This window comes from Balaenoptera acutorostrata, chromosome 15, assembly GCF_949987535.1.
Source record: "Balaenoptera acutorostrata chromosome 15, mBalAcu1.1, whole genome shotgun sequence".
Taxonomy (NCBI): domain Eukaryota; kingdom Metazoa; phylum Chordata; class Mammalia; order Artiodactyla; family Balaenopteridae; genus Balaenoptera; species Balaenoptera acutorostrata.
In genome coordinates, this window is record NC_080078.1 from 12,038,199 (window position 1) to 12,060,644 (window position 22,446).

The 22,446-nt window shown below is 42.5% G+C and overlaps 1 pseudogene; it reads right to left on the bottom strand.

Moving 5' to 3' along the window:
- Positions 1-12,692: 12,692 nt before the first annotated feature.
- On the bottom strand, positions 12,693-12,792 carry LOC114238479 (U6 spliceosomal RNA; annotated as a pseudogene).
- Positions 12,793-22,446: the final 9,654 nt, after the last annotated feature.

The following is a 22,446-nucleotide window of genomic DNA, read 5'->3' on the forward strand; positions in this document are numbered from 1 at the left end:
CTTTTTATGTCAATTTGGCAGAGTAATTTTATGTCTGTTTAATCTAATAATAAAAAAAATGGGGGCTTGTAAAAAAATTTTATTAAAGCCATTAAAATGAAGAAGTATTTTGACATGTGATAAGTGTTCATAGGACAGGGTCGCAATTACTCAGGATAAGGAAGCCCAGGTGTTTTATAACATAATGAAGGATTTCCAGGGGCCCCTACGTGGCCAGGAGTACATGACGCAGGGTGCCTTTGTGGTGGATCAACACCGCCACGTACCACAATTCAAAAGTTGAAACCACCACCAGGGTTACCATCGCACAGTTGTTGCAATTGGAAGTTGTGTTAAAAATGTGCAAAGTGGCTCCTTTGGAGAGAAACTTCTACTTACCATTTCAAGACAGGGCAGAGCAAAAGCCTCTGAGAAAATACTTGAAGAATTATGTCACACACTCCAGAAATCTGCAGCCAAGACATTGGGATAGCCAAATTCCAGGGAGCTGGCAGGAATTCCCAAGGATATGCTAAGTGAAATAAGCCAGACACAAAAGGATAAATATATGTGATTTCACTTATATGAGGTACCTAAGACTAGGTAAATTCAGAGACAGAAAGTACAATGGTGGTTGCCAGGGGCTGGAGGGAGAGAGGATGGGGAGTTAATGTTTAATGGGGACATAGTTTCTGTTTGGGATGATGACAGAGTTCTGGAAATGGATGGTGGTGATAGCGGCATGACATTGTGAATGTACTTAATGCCGCTGGATTATATGCTTAAAAATGGTTAAAACTGTAAATTTTTATATATTTTACCATAATAAATAAATAAGAATTCCCAATGTACTTTCTGAGTACTAACTGCTTATTTTAAAAAAACCAACAACAATAGAATAGCTGCCAATAAACCGGCCTCTTTCTGAGGCTGGATGAACACCAAAAATAAATTAGTTAATTAAAGCATAAGGGTCATCCCACCTGGATCCAGTTATTCTACCTGAAAACCAGAAATATACCTTTTGCTCATAGGGAAAGACAAGAGAGTAAAAAAAAAAAAAATATATATATATATATATATATATATACACACACACACACACACACACACATATACATATATTATTTTTTAAAAAGCAATCAAGAATTCTACCAGTATTAAAAACCCAGTGATTCTGTGTCATTTGACACTCCTAACCCGCCCATCTTATTGAAATTTCCCCCACCCCCATGCAAAGTCTTTCTCGTTGCCTATTGTCTGAGCTCACTCAGCTGATCAGGTTGACTGGGTGAAATCACCAGGCTTCAAATGCAAACTTGCAAACACCCTGCACATAGCTAAAGAGGGTATCATAACATGAAGACAAATTCTATTTTTCATTTAGGATATGTCAGTAAGAGTTCCCTTTGAGAGTCTCCAAACAATCTCTCAACAAACTCTTCTCCATAAATTTCAATGGTTTTATATTCTTCTGGGACTCTTATATCTTTCTGCATCCCTCTGGCTCACAGTTAGACTAGACGTTCTCCAAGTACCCATTCACCAGCATCTCCTTGTCTCTGTATATTCTCTCTTGGCAATCCCATCTACCCCCTCAACTTCAGCAAGCCTAGTCTTTCTCACTATGATTCTGACCTTTATCTCCCTACAGCATCAAGTCTCCATTTTGACTGCTTATTGAACAATTCCACAATGATGTCCCACAAACACTTCAAGCTCAGCATGATCAAACATGTATCATCTTATCTCCTAAACTTGACCCTCTTTCCGTCTTAGACATGTCTACAAATGCAACACCATCATCCTCCTAGTAAACCAAACACAGAATCTCCCTTGACTTCTGTGATTCCCTCTATGTTTCCCCCCTACCTTCTGGTTTTCCTTCCCTCAATCCATCTGGCACATTCCCTGATTAAATCACTCCTCAACCCATCTGAAGTGTCACAGAAGCCAGAGCAATAGTTGATCATTCTCTGCAAATACTAGAAAGTTTCAAGGATCTCAAATCACCACAAGCCAGGGGTTAGTGCAAGCACAGATACAGGAAGCTGTAAATTGCCTAGAATTCAATAATGGGCACCCAGAAGCTGGAGACACCCCACTTTTCCACCGAACCTAAAGGTATTACCCCTATTACTTAGAGGGGGAGTGGCAATTACAATACATCCTTCCAGCATTATGAGATAGAAGTCAGCACTAGCATCAGAAGAAGCTGGAGGAGGGAATTTCCTGGCGGTCCAGTGCTGAGGATTCCAGGCTTTCACTGCCAGGGGCCTGGGTTAGATCCCTGGTCGGGGAACTAAGATCCCACAAGCTGGTGTGGGAAAAGAAAAGGAAAGAAAAGAAAAGAAGAGGAGAAGAGAAGAGAGGAGAGGAGAGGAAAGGCAAGGCAAGGCAAAGCTGGAGGAGTTGTAGACTTCGCAGGATAGGAAGGGGCAGCTATTCAATCGCTCACCACATATGGCATCATTTATGTGCCATGTACATGCCAAGCACTGTACTAGGGAGCTAGAGACACCGAGAACCAAGCCATGGTCTTTCAGGGAATTCCCAGTCCAAAGAAGAGACAAAAAATTGCAGTAAAGGGTGATCTTGCTTTATTAGAGATACACACAGGACACAGGAAGGCAGAGAAAAAAAACTCTCAATACTGTTGGGAGCTTGTGTGAAGTGGCAGAGATTGTGGAAGACTTCACAGAGGCTTCTACCTCTGAGGTCTGAGCTGGGATTTAAGCCATAAAGAAAGAGTGCCTTAAAGCAGAGGGGCCTTCCAGGATGAGGAACCACATGGACAGAGTTGTGAGGGCAGGAGGAAACATGGGCTTTTAGGAAACAGCTAGTGTTATAGCATGGCCGTGAAAAGCAGTGGCAGGAAATGATGCTAGAGAGGCATTTGGGTCCACAATCACGCAGAACTTTGTACAGGAAGCTAATCCAGACTCTTACCCTTCTCCCGTGGCCTGAGAAGCAAGGATTACAAATCGCAAACAATTAGCCCTTAGAGGTGGTTGTGAATTTACACATCATCTAGTCGGTCCTTTCATTTCATAAGCCAGGAAGGAAGGTACAGGGAGAGGATGCAACTTGCCCAGGGCCTTCGGATGTCTTGCATATTACACCTTCTCATGAAATTTAAAAACCCCACACACAGAGTCTCTGCTAAGAGCTAACCACGTAAAACAGATCCAGTGGCATGAGAGGAGCGAGGATGCAGCCAGGCACCTGCTCCAGGACACTCCTCTTGAAAGCAAGTCTGAAGGGAGAAATCGTCATGTGCAGAAAGCACAGACTGCACAGAGACTTAACGAGGAAAAATAAACACCTTCCAAAGGCAAGCCGAACACTCCCCGTGCGTCATCCCAAGCCAGATGTGCCAAACCCCAGAATGTGTTAGCAGCACTTACGGCCCTAATAGCCTTAACCATTCATAAGATAAACAATTAGCCTGAGACATAATCAAGAACAAATGGTCAAGTACAAGCATATAACCTCTAGTCTCAAAATTTTAAAGGGTCACTCTTTTTTGTTTGTACGTTTCAGCAGCAGCAGCAAAGGGGGTTCTGAGCGCTTTGTGAAGGTTTGTGGATGCAAGAAACTTACACTAGTTATATAAAGACAGTGGGGGTACAATCAAGCATGAACTTTGGATCTACATGGAGCAAGGTTTGAATGACAACTCATTCACTTAGTAAGTATGACTTTGAGCCAATTTCTTACCTAAGCCGCTCTAAATTGCCTGGCACAGTGCCAGGCACAAAGTGCATGCTCAGATATTCATGGGTTCCCTTTCCACTTGTCATGCCCCTGCGGGAGAGTTTAGGGTTTATTTTACATAAAGTCACCTATGGGCACTTTGTTGGAACACATCTATTGCTCAAATATGGAAATTGCCTATAGAGTTTTATATTTCAACATTTGTATTATCTATTTTAAGCATGTGATTTGGTATAATCTTGGGCAAAATATTTTCCCTATAAACTTATCTTAGTTTTTTTAATGAAAATCAGTGAAAAAAATAATTATTTAATGTATAAATATTTATAGTCACTACCCAGGGACATACATATACTGCAGAGTAAGACAGACATCCGTGGCACAAACCAAGAGCAGGATAAAAATGTACCCTCTACAGATAGATATAAGCTGTAGTTGCCTATGAACCCTCAGTGCTTTTCTCACTAGCAGGACCTACCCATTTCCAGGCAATGAATCATGATGAGTCTAAGTCAATTGTGGACAATCCTATTTGCTTTGGCAAAATACTGATTTTTGCAGCCCATCTTGCAGCTAGGAATAGCCATGTGATCAAGCACTAGACAATGAGATTTGAGAGCCAATGTGTTGGTGAACTTCATGGAAATATTCTTTTGCTCCTCAATGAAGGGACGATCCTTTTTGTCACTCAGATCCCTGCTTCCTTCCTTGAATATAAAAGGCTACGGCAGCCACATGGTGACCATGAGGCATTAAGCGTGAGGTCCCAGTGTCCATACCCAGAGATGACACAGTGGAAAATGAGAAAGAGCCTTGATGGCATTTGGAAGCCACTACTCCAACCACAGAATTCCTAACAGCAGACTTCTTGTTATGTGAGACAACTATCTTTGTTGTTCAAGCCACTGTGAGCCTCGTTTTTGATTACTTGCAGCCAAAAATACATCTTAACTCAATCAATTTCTAGGCAGGGTTAAGAATAATCTACAGGAGGCAACTAGGCATATTTGGAGTTGGAATTCCATGCCATCATGGGGTAGGGAAATAGCTGTCACCAAGGAAGAGGCATTTCAATAAGTGCTTGAAGGTTGGGCAAAAGATGGGAGGGAGAGGTGAAGGCAGTAATAGCTTTTGTAGAGAAAGCTTGAAAATGAGAGAAAAGAATAAGAAGGCTTCACGTTTGTCATCTGACACTCCAGGAGGGGAGTCTTTACAGTGAAAATGTATAAGGATTTTTTTTTTTCCAAAAAAGTCTAAGTCAAAAAATTGCGGGAGTCACCGAAACCTGCTTCACACATTCGACAACTTTCATTGTTCTTACTCACTCCCCATCCTGAAGGCTCTGTCTGTGACCGTGTGCCCTGTCCAATGGCTCCACCCCAGAAGATGCTTCATCTCAGGTCATACAAACTCACTCTGGCACCGAGGTTGGCTCTTGGTCACTGGAGCCTGGACCCTTTTGACTTCAGTGGTGCTCACTACAAGTCAGCCTACAGAGAGTGCCCCCCGTGATTCTGAAAGCCACGTTAGACTAAGAAACCAGTTCACGTCTGGAACTGGTTTCTGGGAAACATCAAGAAATGCAACCCACATTTTATCCCCTCTCTCTCATTCTCTCTCTCACTCACTCTCATTCTCTCTGTAACACTTGAGAAAATTAAAAAGAACCTATTGGTGTATAGCACATTGGTACATCAAAGTCCCCAAAGGAAAATATTTGAATTTCTTCCATCTATTTTCCTCTCCTGTTCTTTATGCTTCTCAATGAGAAGAAAGGTAGAGCTTACATTTTATGTCAACACAAAAGGCCTCCGTTTGTGTGCATTACTTATTAAAGTACTCAGCGATTCAATGTCAAGGTATGTATTATACATACTTTTTTTTTCTAGGCCATTATCAGCTTTCTTACAACACTATTATTCTTCAGCCCAGCTAATGCTTCTGTCAAAGATTTAGCAACAAGCATGGAAAATGTCAAACAGTGGGGAAGAAACCTAGCTGTTTCCACAACTGCACAAAAGGCACGAGTTGTCTTTTATGGAAAAGCTGCATAATTCAAAAGCCAACGGATGTTTTATCAGGGGACAGAGTAGTGGGATGCTTTATTTGTTTTTCTCTGCACACCTGAGTCCATCTCCTCTGAATAGGTTTCCTTTCTTCTCTTGCCAATATACTTAATAAAATAGGGCCTACGCTGTTATCACTGCACCCTCTCCCCAAGTGGTATCTGGCTTGGAACGTGACAGAAATCAGCCTAGAGAGTCAGCCCTGTTCTGTCTGCAGAACAGTGTGAAAGATTTAAGGAGCACTAAAAGTCTCCTCTAGAGAAAAATATTTTCCCAACCTGCTTACCAGGGTGCCTGAAATTACAACCCTTCTGCTTTAAGGCATTGAGAGCCTCCATTAAAATGCAAATATGTTAGGTGAGTTATTTTATCAAACTTTCACATCTTAGCTTGAATTCGTTTATGGCTTAATTCAAAACCCTAAAGTGATGGGACACAGTTTGGATGAGAGAACAGGTGATATGGAAGTTCAGGGTTTAAAATGTGTTGCCTAGGGAGCAGGCCCAGATAGCAGGACAAAGTGGGAGAGCAGAATATAGTCGGAAGGCACCAAAAATGAGGTCCAGAGTTAATACACACATGCAGATGCTATCAACAATCCTGGATGAGCAACAGGCTGGACGGTGTGGTCAAGAAGTTGTCATGTTCACACTTAAAAAACATAAACTCAAGGAAGCATCAATGTGCATATGGCTTATTTTCTCCCCCCTGGATTGGCGTCCTCAGTTGGATTTACTTACCATTTCTTCCTGTCTGAGTGTGCTCAGGGCTCTTACCCACTCCCTCCCCAGCAGTTTCAGAGGTTGCCTAGAGCCTATGGCAGACACTCCCTGTGTTCTCCAATATTTCCATTTCTCCCCCATCCTGCCCCCCTGAAGTTCGTCACGGCCGTATGACCAACTTTGGTCAACGAAATATAAGCAGAAATGGTATGTGTCACCGTTTCTGCTTCCAGGCAGAAGCATTTCAGCACTTAATCATGGTTTTCCATGCTCCCTTCTTCTGCCAGGGTGAACTCTGAAGCATGGTGAACTTGAGAAAAGACGCTACAATGTCAAAGCAGCTGGGAATGGTGGACAGAGAGAACAGCTACCTGGAAACCTGCTGAGACCTGAAGATGACCATAATAAAGCAGGAATAAGCTCCTATTGTGTAAACCACGGATATTCTGGTGTTATTCCTTCAGCATAACCTAGCCTACCCTGGCTGATCCATACCCCACAAACAGCACCTCAGGAAACCTCATCTGGCCCTCTCCATTACCATATACTCATCATTCAGTAAATATTTATTGAGCACCTACTATGTGCCAGATAATATTATAGGTCCCAGGGATTTAGTAGTAACAGTGAAGTTACCAACAGTAAAGGACCAAGTAAAGTCTTTGAACTCATGAAGGTTACATTCTAGTCAAGGAAGAAAGATTATAAATAAGCTTGTTAGGAATAGGCTTGGTTGAGTATAGCAGAAAACCCAAATAATATCAACTGAAGCAAATTACAGGTCTAGTTTCCCCTCACATAAAATAAAACTGGGGGTTGGCAATTCAAAACTCATAGGGTGGCTCTACAATGTCATGGGTAATATAGACTCTGCCAATCTTTCTGATCTACCATTCTTAGCATGTGGCTTCCATCTTTCAGAGCACCTCGTATTCCAAAATGGCTGCCACAGCGCCATTCCTTTTACAGCCTAGCAGGAAGAAAGAGAAAAAGGAAAATGCAAAAGGAGGTGCCTCCCAACTAAGTCAGGCCCCTTTAAAGAGCCTTCCCTGAAGCCCTAGCCCATACGTAATATGTAAAATGTACTGGCTACTCCTACTTTCAAGGGAGGTTGAGAGGGAAATATAATCCCAGCTGGATGTACTTTTGCCACAAAGAAAATAGAGTTCTGTTAGTAAAGAAAAGAATAAGCATTTAACAGTCTCTGTCACAAGAGGTAAACAAATAAAGATTTCATCTGGTGCTAATATTTTGAAGGAAAAAAATACGAGAAAAAATGGAGAGAGAGTAACTTTACCCACGGTGAGGGACAGGGAGAGAGGCCTTTCTAAACAGACAGCATTGAATAGTGGAAAGAAGTCCCCCATGGGGATATGTGGGGAAGGGAGCCCCAGGCAGCAGGTACAATGAGTGCCAAGGCCTGAAGTACTAAGGAACAGAAAAGCCCGCTGTGAGTGGAGTGGAGTAAGGGAGAATATAGGGGAAGATGAGGGCAAAGAGGCAGGAAGAAACTAGGTCAGGAAGGACCTTGTGAATTTCATTCTCAGGGTAATAGGAAGCAAGTGGGGGCCTGAGAAGTAAGCAGGGAGGGACATCATATGCTCTTTAATTCTGGGTGCTGTTGGGAACTGGTTTGTAGGGGAAAAAGAATGGTGACCAGTTAGGAGGCTGATTCAGGCATCCAGACAAGAGATAACAGCTCTGTACCTATAGTAGGATGGATGGATGGGCAGTGCTAAGGATGCAGCTGCGATCAGCAATCATGATTTTTTTATAAACCCCATTGGCCTTGATGGGTAACTTTTTCTACCAGAGTTTGGCTGCTCATCTCTGGGGCTCAGAGAAAGTTCATAGACAGTTGGGTTTTTCCAGAATTGGAGCCTTGCTGGGAGAATATGATTGACAGGTGCTGAGAGAAGCTAGGAAGGAAGGCTGTTGAAACAAGTCACTGAAATGAGGGACTCTTAGCAGGATGGGGAGGGAAGTGACAGAAGGCAGAGGCTGAGGACGTGAAGACCCCACCCCCCGCCCCCAAGGGTCAGCCAATTCCTGTTTCCCACCTGTAGCTAATGCTTATAGCTTCTGCCTCTCTGCCCAGCTTCAGCAGGTAGACACATGGCTGGACTATCTGCCTGGCAGCTAGTGACCAATACCACCCAGGCCCCATTTGTCCCATATGCTGCTGCTCATTGGTTGGTCCTGCCTCACCCTTTTGCAACCCAAGTGTTGGACTCCCAAGTGTCTTGGAAGAAAGAGCAAACTCTACTTCTATAGTGGAGTGGTTAAGCATAACAGCTGAAGTTAGGCTGTGGGTTCAAATCCAAGCTCCCCCACCTTCCAGCTGTGTCACTGTGAACAATTACTTAACTTTCATCTGTAAAATGAGGCTATTCATAAGCCTCGCAGGGCTATTATAAAAATCTAATGAATTAATGAAAAACACCCAGAAGAGTACACAGCACACAGTAAAGATCTCAATTACATGTTATTTATCATCTTCCTGCATTACTCAGATCGAATCTCACTCCCTCCTAAAACCTCCCCTCCACACCCCAGCCTTCATTTATCTACTTTCTCTAACTCATTTTATACTTACTATTCATAACATACAATCTTCATCTTACAACGTGCCGTCCTGTTCTCTAATTGTTGGTATCACTCAATCTGGCACTTGAATCCACACTAATTACTGTATGCTAATATATAAAATCACGCCTTGTCCTAATTCTTCATGCATGTGCCTTATCTCTTCTCTCCAACTATATATACTAGGAGACCCCCATAAGCCAATTTTATACTTCTCTCACATCTTCACAGTGGAGAATGCAGTGCTGGACACGTAACACAGATGCACTAAGTACTGAGGTCCTTTCATCTGGAGAACTCTAGAAATCCTGTGCATTAGGGAACCAAACAGAAGTGGAAACTTGCTTCAGAATTGCAACTGATTTCTATAAACCTCTAGTTAAGCCAACTGTTCTTTGGGCAGTGCCTATGCTATCCTGGGGAGAATACTGTCACGTATTATCTTCTAAAAGGTCTCCAAAATACTTCAAGAAATAGTCTGACTTATTCAAGATTAAAAACTCCAACTGAAGCCTGATCCTCAGGCCAGCTGGCCCTCAAAAGAAATAAGCTCTTCCAGATCATTAGCCCAGGCCCTCTCCAGCTAGAGAGAGCAAACCTGTAAGCAGACCTGTGAGCCTGCAGAGAAGCTACCCTGCACTGAACCCACTCTCAGTGGCTTTGGCGGGGGCGGGTGCTGGCTACGGTGAAGAAATAGCCACACGCAGCACCGTTGAAAACTTTTGCAATGCACAGTAGACTGGTTTGCCCATCACACAGCCTCTCGGCGCATCCTTTGAATACAGCTAATACTGCTGAGGAGCAGTGGGGGCTGGGGGTAAAGGGCCAGAAACTGCAGCCAGACCACCAGAATTCAAACCACCGCTCTGCCACTCACTGGCTGCATGACTTTGAGCTACTTTAACCAATCTGTGCCTCAGTTCCTTCATCTGAAAGTGGTAGTTATAACAGCCCCTGATTCTTCTGGTTGTTATGAGGATTAAAAGCTTTTCAATTGTTATAGTGCTAAGGACAGCGCCTGGTTGTAAGCATTATGCAAGTGTCTGTTAAATAATTTTTTAATTGTATTTATACGTGTGTGTGATTATCCCTGCCCAGGGGTAACAGGAAAGGCTACCCAAAGCTGGCATCTGTAATTGAGTAAGACTCAAGGTGCAAGGGAGAGTCCTTTACAATAGTGGTTCTCAACTTACCTTGCGTTTAAATCACCTGGAAAGCTGTTAAAAACCCAGATTCCTAGGCCTCACCTCCAGCATTTCTGATTCAGTAGGTATGGTTGGGAACTGAGACACTATCAGTACATTTCCAGTAAGTTCCCAGGTGATGCTGATGCTGGCCCAGAAACCCACTTTGAGAACCACCGCCTTTCAGAATCAGAGAGAAGAAGGTGCAGAGATGCAGGAATATAAAACAACCCGGCCTGCTCAGTGGAGAGAAAGTAATCTAACACAATTGGATCAGAGAGTGGTGATGGAAAATGGCAAAAGAGGAGGTGGGACGAGGAGGCAGGAGCTGATCCCAGAGTGAAGACACCTGGCACAGACCCTGTGCACTTGGAGGCCCTTTGGGAGTTTACAGCTTAAGTAACATGACCAGTTTGTGTTTCCAAAACCATCATTTTTGCATTAATGTGAAGAATGGACTGGAACAGGGGGGAGAATAGAGAAAGGGACAAAAATTAGAAGAAACCAGAGGAGAAATAATGAGGCCAGAGCTGGTGCAGGTGCAGTGAGATAAGAAGAAAGAAACAGAGAAATCTTAGGGCACAAAATTGAACAGATGTGCAGAGACCTGTGTGTGATGGGAGGGAGAAGGAAGGGTTAAGGGTTACTCCAAGCTGGCCAGCTCTGATGCCAGGATGGAGGAGGTCCTATCAACTGAGAAAGGAATGCAGGGGACAAAAGAGATGTGGGGGGAAAAGAACATTATGAATCCAATCTACAAGGGTTCGGAGGCATCCATCATGCCCATTAGACAGCTAGAAATCCAGGTCTGGAGTTGCCCAAAGAAATCACAAATAGAAATAAAGAGCTGGGTACCCCCATAAGCAGGTCCAGGTTAGAATCAAGGCTGTGGGTAAGGTGGCCAAAGGAGAGAGAACTGACTAGGGAAAGAGCCCGGACAGAAACTTGACTTAACTTTTTAAAATGGGCTCAGCGATCAAAAGCAAGAAGGGAGACAGGGAGAATGAGAAGAGGGTAGAGAAGCTGAGGCCCGTAGGACGAAGCAAAGCTATGACAGCATCCTGGTACTGGGGCTGTCATCTTACTAGCATTACAAAACCCTTCTGACCTCACCTGGGTTGAAGGGCAAGTGTCTGTGCTGGTCACTGTCCGTTCTTGGGTCCACTGGCTGCCCTTCCCCGCTCAGCCTGACTCCCTGCAAATTGCATTTCTCAGGCTCCTTTGCCAACTGGCTTCTGGTTAATTTCTGCCAAAGAGAGGCACTGGGAGGAGACTGGGGAGAGGAGGGTAGTAAAATCCAGGTTACCCTCCCCATTTTTGTTCTCCGTCCCCAGCCCCAGCTCTGCCTTCTGTGGCTTCTCAGCAGACATGTGCCTCTGGCTCCCTGGGGTCTGGGAACATTCCCTCCTAACTCTTCGGTCCCTCCAGCTGTGTGTGGGTGGGGAGGAGCAGCTCGCTGCTGTTGCTCATCTCTACACCAATTCACCAGCCCACTTGGCTTTTCAGTGTTTCCAGCACCTCCTAACTAGTTCCCGTAGGAATTCCCTCTACTGAAACGGCTGGTGCAGCCTCTCTGGTCCTTGCTGGTCCCTGATTGATAAACACACAATGATAATACATCAGTTTCTCTCCCCACAACTTATTTCAGTCTCCATAAAACTATTGAGGCTGGGATTATCCAAATTGATATTAACAAAGCCTTCTATTTAAAAATTACAGGGAAAAGTAATTTTAAAAGAGGCAGTAAATGAAGATAAAAGCTGAAATAAATACATTGTAAAACATAAAGCTGTAGAATGATAAATTAGTTCAAATATTGGTTTTTTTGATAAGACTACTAAAATAAACAAACCTCTGTCAAATATAATTAAGGGAACATTTTTAATTAGAAATGAGAAAGGAGATAGGACAAAATACAGAAAATAGATTTTTTTCTGCAAATCTGAAGAGAATGTTATGCACACTTGTAGGCTAATAAACTGAAATCTTCAATGAAATGCATAATTTCTAGAAAGATATAGATTACTAAAAATAACTCAAGAAATATAAATCTAAACAGAATAATAACTGAGGAAGAAACTGAAGAAATAATTTGATAACAACTAAAAAAAAAATGCAGTTTGTTCCAATGTTTCCACCAGAACAATTTTCATACTTTTAAGAAACAGATGATTTCAATGTTGTATAAAATATCCAGAGCACAAAAAGAGATAACAGTACGTTTATATCCATTAGGCAAGCATGATCTTCTTCCTAAAATCTGATAATGATAAAATACACAAAAAGAAAATTACAGGCACATATCACAAGTGAATATGGATAGGAAAAGCTTAAATAAAATCCTCACTCTAAAAAGAAACTTGTTTTACTGTAACTCTTTAGTTGGTTTTTCTTTTTTTCTGGTAACAGCTTCATTGAGATATAATTCTTACGCCATAAAAAATATAAAACACTTTATGAATTTATCCTTGCACAGGGGCCAGACTAATCTTCTCTATGCCGTTCCAATTTTAGCATATGTGCTGCTAAAGAGAGCACAAGAGATGATAACTTCATAAGTTAAGTTGAAATAAATTACGAAGGATGGTCAGTTTGTACATTATAGAAATAGATAACCATTGGACAAAACTAAAATAACTCAAATCAAAGGGAAAATATCATCTGGAGAAAACATTCACAGCAAATATAACAAAGGGTTCGTGTCTGCGTTATGTAAAGAACTTATACATATTGATACCAAAACATTAAGTCCCCAATACGTAAACTAGCAAAAAACTAGAGAAGACAATTCATAAAAACAGAAATACTACTAGTAAACAAGCATCTGGGAAAACATTCAACTTCTCTTGTAATCAAAGAAATGCCCCCTCAAATAATGTGGTAGCATAATACACTCACTACATTAGAGGAACTTCAGAAACTATCCAGTATTACAACACTGCAGTAAAACCAGTCCCCACACACGCCATATAAATTGATATCAACTCTTGGAGATACATATCAGGAACCATCTTAAAAGTCCATAATATCCCTTTATCCTAAGGATATTTTAAAGAATAAAAATTAAAGCTACATGAGATGTTCATTGCAATGTCATTTTAACAGCCAAAATAAATAAATGAAAGACCACCTGAACCCAACAACAGGAAGATTATTAATGAAAGGTTAAAAATTACTGTTTAGGGCTTCCCTGCTGACACAGCAGTTAAGAATCCGCCTGCCAATGCAGGGGACACGGGTTTGAGTCCTGGGCCGGGAAGATCCCACATGCCGTGGAGCAACTAAGCCCGTGCGCCACAACTACTGAGCCTGCACTTAGAGCCCGTGAGCCTCATCTACTGAAACCCGCACGCCTAGAGCCCGTGCTCCGCAACAAGAGAAGCCACCGCAATGAGACACCCGAGCGCCACAATGAAGAGGAGCCCCCACTAGCCGCAACTAGAGAAAGCCTGCGCACAGCAACAAAGACCCAACTCAGCCAAAAATAAATAAATAAATAAATAAATTTATTTATTTATTTAAAAAATACAAATTACTGTTTAGAACTACAATAAAAACTACAGTTTATCAAGCACTCTCATATACACGACTCCTTTCAGCCCTCAAGGGTCCCAGGAGGTGGGAAGGAATCACGCTAAGACTCAGAAAAATTAAGTGATTTGCACAAGTGACTCTCAAACACTTGCTACCAAATTCCAGGCTCTCTCAATGTTAAAGTGGGTGGTTGTGAATATCTGCTCTGAGCCTCAGTTTCCTCATCCAGCAAATAGGGCTAATAAGAATACCTAAAGAGTAGTTAAGAGAATCCAATGAAGCTCTTAAATGGCTGTGAGCTCTTCACACAGGGTATGGTACACAGTAGCACTCAGTAAATTTTAAGAATAATGATAATACAAAGTTGTATCAATTCAATACGATTACAGCAATGTAAATATGTCCGCAAGCAGATGAGAACCAGAAAGAGGAAGGAATAATGAAAATGCATGCTGCAAAAAGCAAGGCAAGAGCAAAAGAATCACTTTTCTTTTTGGAATTATTTTGGTTTTAGTACAATACGTAGAAATCTGGAGGGAAACAGAATATACAAAAATCTCCTAAAAAGGAATTGGCATCTTTGGAGGAGCCGCATATTAAATCTGGGATCACTGCCTCTAGGACACTTGAAATAATAAACTCAGCATATGTGCCCCCTGGAGACGTCACATGGTGTGGGGAACTGGCCAGCGGATGGCGCTGTTTCACTTGCCCAAGGGACCAAGGAGGCATTTATTGGCCTCAATAATATATTAGTGCTAGTCGTTCGGTCTTCTTTCAAGATTAATTCTTTTTTTTTTTCTTTTTTTCCTTCTTAAAACTGAGACTCAGAAGCATCTCAAACAAATCTCCATGTAGTTGGGAAATAGATCCAAGTCCACTCCTGATGAACAGCAACATTCCAAGGGAGATGCTTTGCAGTGAGGAAGGTCATCTGCAGGACCAAGGAGAATGTCGTTACTTCTCCCTTTGGTCATGTGACTAGAAGCTACCATCAGTGTTCAGCAAAGACTTAGCTAGTGTTAGCCCCCCAGGTTTTTAACCTACAAACTGGGAACAATTCAAACCACCGGAGAGACAGTTTTCAGAGTAATGAGGGAAAAAGCTAGAGGTGTCCCTTGGCTTCTCCTCCCAAAAGTCAGCAAGGCCTAAAAATCTCTACTACAAAGGCATAGGTAGAAAGTAACTCCACTCTCAGCACCTACATTGTGACAGGCTTGTAAAGGACAGGTAGGAATTGGTGTAGCTGTGGTATAGAAATGAAGTCGATTCAGGCTGTGGTCTTGAGCTTGAATCGTCAGCAACTGCTTACATGAGTCAGAACTTATGCAGTTGGTATATGAGCTCCAATAAAGGAAGTGACAGTTCAGCAAAGGATATAAATTCAGAAGAGAAATGTCAGGGGATGACACACAACCCAGCATGACCAGAGGCTGAATCACACAGAGCTCAGACTCAGGTCCAAACAACACTCCCCTACTTGGGATGTCAAACAGGCATCTCAAATTTAATATGTCAAACACCAAGCTCCAAGTCTTTGCCCTCACCTGCCCTGCCCACAGCCTTCCCGTCTCAGGTAACAGCAATGCCATCCTTCCAAGCCCTCAGCTGGAGTCTCGTTAACTCCTCTTTTTCTCTCGTATCTCACATCCAATCCATCAGAAAATCCCATGGGCTCTATCTTCAAGAGACACCCAAATCCCTCCTCTTCTCATCACCTCCACTACCACCCCCGCTGCAATCCAGACCACCATCACCTCTTGCTGGTCTTCTCGTTATAGCCTCTTAACTGGTCTCCCCACTTCCACCTTGGCCCACCATTCACTTTCTTCTCAACACAGCAGCCAGAAGGATCCTCTTAAAATCAAAGTAGGAGGACACCTTAAAAAAACGAACCCATTAAAGAGCTAATAAATTGGTTTTCATCAAAATTAAAGCGACTCTCCATAAAAGTACTACAACATGAATGAACCTTGCTAAGTGAAATAAGCCAGTCACACAAAGACAAATACTGCATTATTCCACTGCTATGAGATACCTAGGGTAGTCAAAATCATAGTCAGAAAACAGAATGGTGGTTGCCAGTGTCTGGGGGGGAAGGGAAAATGGGGAGTTTTTGTGTAATGGGTATAGAATTTTCATTTTGCAAGGTGATACTGGTCACATGACAATGTGAATAGTCTTAATATTAATGAACTATATACACTTAAAAATGGCTAAGATGGTAAATTTTATGTTATGTGTATTATACCATAATTAAAATTTTTTTAATTCTCAAATTGCACATTTTAAATATGTATAGTTTACTGTTTGTCACTTTTACCTCAATAAAGCTGTTTTTTAAATTTTTTAATTACATTTTTTAAAACTAAGTAGGATCACATCCCTCCTCTGCTCCATACCTTCCATGGGCTTCCCATCTCATTCAGAGAAAAAGCCAAAGTTCTCGGAATGACCTACGAGGCCCTACATAATCTGGCTCTGAAACCAGCGTGCCCTCATTCCCATTTCTCTCCCATTCACCCCACTCCAGCTACACCGGACTCCTTGCTGTTTCTCAAACACACCAGGTGCACTCCGGGGGCACTGACATGTCCTGTCTGCTTTGCCTGGAAAGCTTTCCCCCCAGGTAACTTTGTGGCTCACTTCCTTACCTCTTCCAAACCTTTACACAAATGTCACCCTCTTAGAGGGGCCTTTCCTGACATGGTATTTAAAACCGAAATGCTTCCCCCACCCCCTGAGTCCCCATCCCCCTTCTCTGCTTTATTTTTCTACATAGCACTTATCACGGTCTAATATACCACATTTTTCTTATTTATTTTGTCTGTTTCTCACCATTAGAATTAAACCAGAAATACAGGAGTCATATTGTTTTGTTCACTAATTATACCCCCAGCAACTGGTACAGTGCCTGGCACATAGCAGGTGCTTGAAAAATATTTGTTGAATAAATGAATGAGTAAATGAATAAACGAATGAAGGAACATTTATCTGAGCTTGACAAACTAGTGTAAGGATCCTTTTTGAAGATACCCCAACCCAGTCTATATAGCTGGATATCTGTCAAGCGTTTCCAACCCTCATGAGAGTACTCTGATACGATGCCATCAGCATTCCCTTTCTATATTATCAGTGGAGGCTCAAGATCACATGGGCCACAAATGGCAGAGCCAGCATTTAAACCAAGAATTTGTCATCAGCTACCAAGTCCCACCATGCCACCCTGAGTACCTAAACTTTTTTCAACTTTCATTTCATTCATAATGGCACTGCTGACAGATCTTAGTTGAGCAGTTAACCCTCGTGCCATAAATTTCTATTTGTCACACCCAAAACTCAATATATTAGAAGGCTACCCTTCTGGTTTTTAAAATGGAAATTGATGACATTGTATGCAGGAGCATAGGAGCTGCAAACCCGCGCCCGAATCTCTCCATCTACCTGGAGGCAAAAATAGAAAAGTCAGAAGCACTCAGAGCTGCAGGCCCTCCCCGCTAGAGATATTATACCACCACTCCAGGCCCAGGTACCCCCCACACGTAGGAGGTCCAGGGTTTGCTTTAGCAGCTGGGCGTACAAAGAAAGAGGTGCAGCTGGAGCCACCCATGCGAGGACGGCACTCCCCCCCTCCCCCCTCGAGGTGGCCTGACATCTCTGAGCATCCAGAAAAGAACACAAATAGACAGGTTTTTATGAGGGCTGTAACCCAATTGACAAAGGCGAGCTCTCTCAGCCTGGAAATGTCCCTGCTCTGAACCAGTTGCCTTGCCAACAAGCCACATGTTTCTACTCTGCAGAATCCAATTTCTGAGCAATGTGACAGTGACAGGTCCAGAGACATGATACAGTTCCAAGGTGCCTTTGAACACCTGCTGAATAGCTAAGAACAATGTGGATCCCTGGATGTACTTAGCAACATGGGAGGCACGCTAGGCAAAGGCAGGTCGTGCCCAGTTTATGCAACAGCCCCCCACCTACTCCACCCCATCCCAGCATTTTGCAAACTACAGGTAACATGTAGCCATGTCCTTTATCACCACCATCATTATAATCTTTGTAAATACTTGCATGGGACTCACTCTTTAAATGTATTAAGTTATTTAACGGTCATGACAACCCTATGAGGTAGGTATTATTAGTATCCTATTTCAGATGAGAATTTGAATAATTGATAATTATTTGAAAAGTTGATAATTTACCCTAATTCACATAGCCAGAGAAATGTAGAGCCAGGACAGTCTGCCTCCAGAATCCATCCCCTTAAACACTTTGCTATACTATCAATCTCCAATATTCCCTAAATGGTAAAACCGAGAGATTGTTCTAGTTATCATTACTGCATAACAAAGCACCCCAAACTTCATAAAGTAAAATACCCATTTTATTATGCTCACGGACAGTGTGGGTCAGGAATTTGGACAGGACACAGTGGGGACACCTTGTCTCTGTCCACAAAACCTATCTGGGGTATCAGCTAAAAAGATTTGAAGCTGAGAGTGACTCAACATCTGGGGATCAATATCATCTGACGCATCTTCATGCCTGGCAGGTGATGCTTGAGATCCAGTGGGACCTCAGATGGGTCTGTCAGCACCTACCTGTGGTCTCTCCATGTGGCCTGGGCTTCCTGTCAGCATGGTGGCTGGGCTCCAAAGCAAGTGTCCCAAGACGCAGAAAATAGAGCTGTCAGCTTTTTTTTTTTTTTTTTTTTTTTTAACAAGTAGGTTGTTTGGGGTTTTTTGGGTTTTTTTGGTTTTTTTTTTACAATTTTTTATTTTTTATTTTTTGACCGCATCACGCGGCATGTGGAATCTTAGTTCCCCAACCAGGGATTGCACCTGCACCCCCTGCACCGGCAGCATGGATTCTTAACCACTGGGCCACCAGGGAAGTCCCTAGCTGTCAGCTTCTTAAGGCTAAGACCCAAAAACTGGCACAGTGTCATTTCCACCATATTCTATTGGTTAGGAAGTCATCACGAAGTCCACATTCAAGGGGAGGGGACACAGACTCCAGCTCTCAAAGAATCTTGGAGTCGTTTGTTTAAACCACCAATGAGACCATTTATTACAACCCCTTCAAGTTCCAGCTGAACAGCTGAAGCTCAGAGAAGTTAAATGATTTGTCCAAGATCATATAACGTGCAAGTGTTAGTGGCAGACAGAACCCAAGTGCCTCTGTGCCCTGTCTCATACTCTATGCCACTGCTTCTCACTTGGCTGCACCTTGGAGTTGCCTAAGGAACTTTTAAAAGTGCTGATGCCTGGGACATCCCTGGCGGTCCAGTGGTTAAGACTCCGCTCTTCCAATTCAGGGGGCTCAGGTTCGATCCCTGGTGGGGAAACTAGGATCCCACAAGCTGCATGGTCAATTAATTAATTAATTAATTAATTAAATTAAAATGCTGATGCCTGGGCCTCATCTGCAGAGATCCTAATTTGTTTGGAGTGTGACCTGTTTGGAGGGCATGGAAATTTGTAAAATCTCCCCAGGGTCTGTAATGTGCAGCACTGTGAGAGCCATGCTCTGTGCAATTCCCCATGATGGTTCCATGCAGGTGACACAGGCCACTGTTTCACTGTGGCTCAGCATTCGCAGAGGTCCTAGCCTGCCGTGGGGACAAGCCCCACTAGGAACAGATTTCTGACACCTTCCTCTGGATCACAGACTCCATCATGAACCATTCTCCTTTCTGAGATACCTCTCCTCAGCTCCTTCCCCTCCCCACCTCCCAGGTGCCCCTCAGAAGCCAGACTTCTTTCACACTCAACTCCTCAACTATGAGTCAAGTCCACCTCTTGGCCACCACCTGCCAACTCCAGGAATTCAGTTTACCTTTGGGACCCCTCAAGAGTAGAGACCCAAAGGCCAGTTTCTCCTGCTCAATCCACCTCGCCCCCTGGATGACCACTAAGCCCGTATTTGGAGCCCCCTCCAGCTCCGAATATGCCTTCCTTCCTCCAACTGGGCCACACAGCATTGGTGTAGTAAGAGTGCTGTCTAAATCATGCTTTAAAACGTTGGTTCTGTGAAACCACTGGTCAATTTGCTGGGAAACTAAAACTATCAACTTGGTTATTTCACTGAAATAATTGGTCAGTTGCATCATATGTCATGCATTATAACAAACTGGCCAGAAGCATTGGCCTAAACAAATATTTTCAGTGTTTCTCCTCAGATTTAAATTCTCATGAGGCTGGATTTAAAAAAAAAAAAAAAAAAAAACATACCAGTGGAGAAGCAGCCTTTCTGATATTGCTATTCTACTGGATTTACTGATTTTATATTAGGTCAGGAGAAGATCTCCCAAGAATAATTTTATAAAATATATTTACTCTTCACTTTACACAAAGATGAACCTTTCTAAACTTCCCAGGCAATTCTTTTTTGTAAATTGAACTCTGCTGTAAATGTTCCAAAGAAGAGGCATTTAGAGGAACGCTTTATCAAGGATCATTATACTACTTTCTCCAATTTTGTGTTTGCTTGAAAATTTCCATAATAAGATTAAAAAGGAAGGGAGAGAGGAAGAGAGGAAGGGAGAGTGGGGTTGAGTGGGGAGGGAGGGAGGAGAGCTGGTCACCCTCAGGGGATTCTATGGTAAAGTGAAAAATCTGTGTAAGGTAATGTAAATAATACCCTCCCTGCCAGAAAAAACAACAACAAAAAAACCCAAACCTGCATTATTATTTCTGTGTGTGTATGTATATGTGTGTTTTCAAGCTGTATATATGTATATGTCAACACATATAAGACATACATATGATTTTTAGCATATATGTGATATATATCATATACATTTTATAAATTCTAACTTCTCTAGTCTAAAAATCTAAAATAATTATTCTTATAAAGCATTTATCTCCATCAGTCTTCATTTCTCTCTCTCTCTATTTAGGTCTCACTGCTGGGCAAGTGAGAGGTTCACATCCTGCTTGGCTTACAAGAATCCCATCTGCTTTATACATGCGTATATACTATAAGACATAGTCGCTCTTTGGGTGGACAGAGCAACGTTCCATGCAGCCTGCAATCACTTCTTCCACGTGCCCTTTCATCTGCCTTGGTTTTCCTCTATAAATTCTTAGTCCCACTCCAGTCCACGATAGAGTTCATCAATTCTTCCTCAGTGCCCCATTCACTGACATAAACTCTGAAAGGCACTGCTTTGCAGATCAAAGGGCTTACGAGGTGCTCACCTAACGTGGATTCCAAGGGATTGGACAGACAACAAAGGGAAGCCAATAAGAGCCCGAAGACCTGTGGGTCCTCGCAGCCCCAGGAGAAGGAGCATGCGCAGTGCCAGAAACTAGGGCAAGGCAACACCTTGAGAACGTCCTGAAGACCCAAGGTGGATTCTCACTCCTGCTGTTATATTTGTTATTTCCATCTTTCTCTCTGTGCACATAGCCTGGCAGGCACTTAAATGCCCAGTCATCAAAATTAAACAGCAGATGACATGATTCCCTAACTCCTGACTTAGGTTCCCCTGACAGAATTCTTTCCATCAAGAACATGAGCTAAAGGACCCAAAGGCGATGCTAAATCCTTGGTCCCTAAACATATTTTCCTCAGAACACACTTCAGTCAAAGAGAATCCAGTCCTCTTCCACTCCTTGTAGACCATTCAAAGGAGAAACTGCTAAGGATAATTCCCAAACGGGAGAGCTGTGCCAAGTGAACCTGAGACAGTATCTTAGTCTTTTTTCAAATTTCTCCTTTCCACCAGATGTATCATGACTGGTACCACCACATCCCTTCACCCATTCTTAAGTATTAAAATAAGGAAATTTTTTAAAAATCAGTCAACAAATGTCCATAAAATAATTTCCAGCAAAATCTTTCCAGCAGAAAAAGATATAACTATAAATGTTGAAGTTATAAGCCATTGGATGGTCATTTTTATATATAAATACATAACAATATATTCCATGAAGGGTAGAGACCAGCCTTTGGCTGATGCATTAAAAGCCAGTGTTTAAGCTGATAAAAATTATATGAGGGGTTGACCAATGTCTAAGTAAACAAAAATTATAGAAAATACTAACTGGGATGGTTTTCTTCAAAATGGAAACAATGTTGAAATTCTCAGTTCTTTCTTTCCAAACTCATTATTTATTACTCTCCCAAGAGGAAACCTTTGAATGAATGCATCCTATCAGCTTGTGGCAAATTGTACTGTCTAAAAATTGCCTCCATAACACTGCTTATCTCACATGCACTTTGTACAATGTGATTTCTGCACCCCTCTCATTGAGATGTGGGGATGTGGTTTCTCCTCCTGAATCTGGGAGGGCTTGTGACTGGAGTAAGTGATGTATTGCAACTTCCAAGGCTAGGTCAAAAGATACAACTTCCAAGGCTAGGCCAAAAGATGTGGCTCTCTTGATATGCTTAATCTGAAATGGAGTCCCCATGCTGCGGGGAAGCCCAGGCCACATGCAGAAGCCACATGTAGTTGTTCCAGTCAACAGCAATAACCACCACACAGACATGTCCTGAGGGAGCCTTTGAGGTGACTCCAGTCCCAGCTGAAACCATACGGGAGACCCTGAGCAAGAACCATCTAGCTTAGCCCAGTCAACCTCCAGAACCATGAGAGATAATAATAAAATAGTTATTGTCATTTTAAGTCACTAAGTTTTCGGGTAGTTT